At 55.0% G+C, this 4,857-nt stretch overlaps 1 protein-coding gene across 1 annotated transcript in view; it reads left to right on the top strand.

The window, feature by feature from the left end:
- Positions 1–2,218, top strand: part of RAP1GAP (RAP1 GTPase activating protein) — a 76,406-nt gene extending 74,188 nt beyond the window's left edge. Inside the window, exon 27 of the mRNA XM_019512012.1 lies at positions 158–2,218. The gene's annotated coding sequence lies outside the window, so the exon portion shown is untranslated. The remainder of the gene's footprint in view (positions 1–157) is intronic.
- Positions 2,219–4,857: the final 2,639 nt, after the last annotated feature.

Raw genomic sequence — 4,857 nt, 5'->3', positions numbered from 1 at the left:
GGAAGCCACGGGCACCCAGGTGCCCGCAACCACCAGGTGACGTGGGACGGTAGAGCTGGGGCTCATCCATGGCAGGACAATCCCCCCGGGCAGCTAGATCCAGCCTCCTCTAGGCGCCACCTCCTCTGGGTGAGCTCTGCTCCCATCCCAGCCTCAGGTTAGCTGACGGCAGGCCTGGCTGGTCTCCTCTTGAGGTCCTTGCTAGGGCATTTCACCCCAGCCCCTTGCCATGCCCGTGTCCTGCCCAGAGAGCTCACAGCCTCCAGGGGCAAAGGGGTCGGCCAGGGGGAAAGGCGCGGTGCGGCAGCTTGGGTGAAGCAGACCTACCCAGTCCCATAGGCAGGGACACGGGCAGCATCCAGGACTTCCCATGACCTTTTGTAGCCTTGAAACACCCCCAGTTTGCAAGTCTCGGAAAAAGGGGGTGTCATGTAGATGCTCCCTCCCCGCTTGGCCTGAGCCCCCATCTCCTCCCCGTGGCTGCGCAGGCAGGGCAAGGCTGGCCCCGATCCCTGGAAGGCCGCTTACGGAGGCTATAGCGGCAGCTGATGCTCTGGGGGTTGGGCTGCGGCAACCAAGACCCCTCAGCAGCCCCAGCCCCATTCACCAGTTTCCCCCAGCAGAGCCCACACCACCCAGTCTCATCTCCTTGTCAAATGAGGCCCCAAAGTCACGAGCCCCGCAGCAAGTGGGGGGGCTTTTGCCCCTGTCACAAGGGTCCCTGCACCCCAGAGAGACCCAGGCTGCTGTAATCCAGCGCCCGCTGCCCAAGGGAGTGACCCCAACCCAGGGGTCCCCAGAAGCCAGGGAGTGGAGGGCACCAGGGCCACGGGGCTCATGCCACCCTTTAGGGAAGGCATCTCCAGCTACAGACGTAGGCACATCCCCCGGATATAGGACCAAAGGGGTAAAACGGGTGGGGCGAGGTAGCCAGGGACAGGAGTGGGGGCAGCGCCTAGTGCGGAGGATCCCCGTGAGCTCCGGTTGGGAAAGGGCCACTGCAGCGTGTTCACGCGCCCCCAGCTCTGGGCAGGCGTGGCACAAACACCCCCGGCCGGGGGGTGGGGGGGGCAGACGCATGTTTATCCCAAAGAGCCGCTGTGCATTGACAAGACAATCCTGACGAGACCTGCCAGAGCCATAGGACTTAACCCCTGCAAGCCCAGCGGACACGCAACCTCCGTCCAGCTGCCCTGCACCAAACCAGACACGCAGCGTGTAGCAAAGCTGTCAGTCCACCCAGCCCTGGCACTGGCGAGACACCGAGCAGAGTTATTTGATGCAGGGTTTTCGGTCAGGGCCGTTGCTGCTTTCCTTCCCCTCTCCCCCCTGCAAAGTTTTCTTGCACAACTTCTGTTTTAATGAAGGATCAAACCAACCCCGAAGTTTCCAGCTTTTCCAGAACTGGGTTTTGCAACCAACAGGCTGAGTTTGTCACCAGAAAACAAACCCATTTCTATCTGTCATCCAGACCCGGAGAGCTGGCTTCCCCCAGCCTGGCAAGGGGCATTACAGGGCCTCCCAGGAGGTTGCTGGGGGAAGATCTTAATCCCAAAGGGCATTTCCCACCAAGAAAATGCTGCTGGTAAAGCCATTTGGTGGCTGTTGCATTAGCATTTGTTTTAAAGCCACTGCCCAGGGGCTCCTTGGCACTACACTGGGTGCCCCCATGGATAAGGCCATAGCCCTCCCAATGCACTACAGAGCAGGGCCTCGTTCTCCGGTACATCATGGATTTAGAGGGTGGTCTGCTGCTGAGAGCACCCTGGGAGCCTGCTAGCAGCTAATGCAGGATTACGTGAATATATAGCCACGGGTACAATTAAATTCGGGGCTTTGTGTTGCATAGTTGTAAAAAAAAACAAAAAAACCCACCCATTCTCAATGGCTCCCCTCTGCCGGCAGGAAGGTACGGCTCCATGATGTGTAAGTAACTTTTCAACTGCCTACTGTATGTGTAATACATCCCGCGAGCGTCTGGGATTCCTCTACGTCTGTGTTGTACTCATTTTTTTTTTTTGAGTCAAATCCTAACTTAATGTTTGGACACTCGGGTTTCCATGCCCCCCTTTCTTTTTTTAAATCCGAGATGGTGTTTGTGTATCCAGTGACTGATGTATAAAATAAAGTTCTATTTATCGCTATTGTAAGAAGATTCTATTTGTAAAAATGCTTTTTAAGATATACAGGCTCAAAAAAGGAATAAACTGGAAAACCTACGCTGCTCCTGGCTGGTTTGTGTGGCAGGGCAGGGGTGGGAGTAGGACAGCCCGAGCTGGCAAACGCTCATCGTGATGCTTTGCTTGTTTTTGTTGCAGGATATTAGTGCTGATGGTGCAGGGGGTCCCTTCTCCACCAGAACAAGTGGTGTTCTCAGCGGTGGCAGGTGACAGCACAAGGAGCAATGGGCTCAAGTTGCAGCAAGGGAAGTTTAGGTTGGATATTAGGAAAAACTTTCTCAATAAGAGGTAAAGCACTGGAACAGGTTACCCAGAGAGGTGGTGGAGTCGCCATCCTTGGAGGTGTTTAAGCCCTGGCTAGACAAAGCCGTGGCTGAGATGATGTAGTTGGGGCTGGTCCTGCTTGGAGCAGGGGTTGGACTAGATGTGACCTCCTGAGGTCCCTTCAACCCTTATTGTCTATGATTTTAAGTAGGATTATTTCCCTGTTGAATTTTAGTAGGAATTTGACCTGGAGACTTTAAACATGCAGCCAACGCCAGACCCCACCCCAGCCACGTAGCTGTCTTTCTCCCCCTTTACCTTATCTTTAGGTTTCTTCTCTCTCCAGACACTGCTGAGTGTAGGCCCCTGGCTCCCCTCTGTGCCACTGCCTGACTGTGGCTCCATGCCCTCCTGCCCCTTCAGCTCCACGCTGCCCCAAAAAAGCCAGTTCTGTGGTGCTGCAACATCTCCCCCTCTCCCGTGCCCCCCAAAGGACCTCAGTGTGCCGCTACCCGAACACGGGCCCATGGAGCTGGCCCTGGCTAAGCCTGCTTCCGCTCTGCCCAAAACCTCGATGCGAGGAGCCACAGCTGCTCCAGCGATAGCAGGCTGGTCAAAAAAATCAATTAGTTATAGAAGGATTTGCTTTCCATAATTGCAAGGAGCATTAAATGAATCCCTTATGACGAGGTGGATAGAAGTGAGCAGCAAGCCGCTGGTTTCCATCCAGATGAGCCAGCTGTGGAAGAACCACGTTTCACTGAGATATGTGAGGCAATCTGCTGTGCCAGAATAACAGAGCATCACTGTTCATGCTCCTCACTACAGCCTAGAAAACCGGCTTTCATATTAGATCTACCCCTTGCACGGAGCAGGCAGCAGGAGAAGGCCCGCCGTCCACCTTAGTCAGGAACTGGGAGAAAACCATTCGACTGTAATCTTAAAAAAAAGCAACTGATAACATATCATGAGATGGTGTCTGGACTGCAGAATATGATTGTTGGCATCCCTGATAACTTTACTTGGTTGGTACTACTGGGTATTTGTAATTCCAAAATCAGAGCAACAAGTGGGCAGTGAAGTCTGTGCCAGGTCTGACACCAATGGCGGGGAGATACGTTATCTTGAGCGCTCTTTAATGACAGCATAGGAGAAGTGGTCTGATCATTGCAAAATTCTCAGGGAAAGGTATGTTCAAATGGCTTATACCGTTTTTTGTACATGCTTATGTTATAGCTACTGGAAGGCAGAAGTCACGGTACAGAGGATGGCTCGAACCTTGAGGAAAGCTGCAAGAAAAAAAAAAGGAACCAAGGATCTATTAAAACCAAACCATGGTTGTGAGCTGGTGAGAAGGTCTTAGACTGCTTATCTAGCAATTAGTGCACATTAGATCAATTAATTGGGTGCTAGAAGCAATAATTACAGATAAAGGTTTGAGGAAGTACCAAATTAAAGCACAAGTGCCCGATAGTTTTCTTTGCAGAGAACTTTTTGCTCCAAACAGCTCCTAAGCAAGACCGAAGTCAGCTACAGAAACCCTGCTGTGAGGCCAACTCTTTGACGTAGATGCGCAGGAAGAAAACTTCCTACCTTTGGAAAGAAAGTGTTGGGGTGCATTTGGGATCCAGACAGGAAGAAAGCTGGGTGGAGAAGATCTAAAGAGGAGCTGGAGGGGATCCACGAAGAACCAGATAGAGCAAACGAAGAGGAGTCTTAGCGACTTCAGTGAATGAGGCGTGCTCATAGGAGGCAAGACAAACCAGCTAAGGGTCTCTTGGCAAGACACGGCAGCTCTGTGCAACATCCCGGCTGGACAGGGGGAGATACAAGACGACCTCAGGGCTCTCCATAGGAACGACCCGCAATGGGGAAGCCGTGTCCGGGGCAGGGCATTGGAGTGAGCGCTGGGGTTAGCAAATGCAGACCTGCACTGACTGAGCAGGACGGGACAACAGGCTTGAGCCGTGGCGCAGAAGGCAACCCCTGCAGACACTGGCCCTAGGCAGGGGCAGCGCGGAGGAGCTGGTCAGAGCATCTCCAGGGCAGTCAGGTCCCCACGGGCGAGTGGAAGGGGGCTGCCCCCATCCTGCGTGACCCAGGGCCCCTACTCCCCCTCTCCGCGCGCTTGGTGCAGACACCCGGACACCGTCACTTGACAGCACTACCTGCACCAAGCCTGGGCACCAGCGTGTCGCGTGGAGGAAGGACAAGGCGGGGCACGAGTAGCCATCCGCGCCTGCTGCCCGCCGGCTCTGTCACCGCTGGCACAAGGGGCTCGGCTGGGCCCGGCTCACACCACAACCACCCAGCTGGGCCCGTGCGCGCCCGCACCTGCGCCCGGGCCGGCACCCGGTGCGGCTCCCTAGTGCGGGGCCGGCTCCGCCCGGGAGAGGAGAGGGGGGCGGGGCGG

The sequence above is a fragment of the Gavialis gangeticus genome, unplaced genomic scaffold (genome assembly GCF_001723915.1).
Source record: "Gavialis gangeticus isolate Ggan-Ray unplaced genomic scaffold, GavGan_comp1, whole genome shotgun sequence".
In the NCBI taxonomy this organism is placed as follows: Eukaryota; Metazoa; Chordata; order Crocodylia; family Gavialidae; genus Gavialis; species Gavialis gangeticus.
Note: the sequence above shows the minus strand (reverse complement) of the source record. Positions and strands in the feature narration are given on the sequence as shown.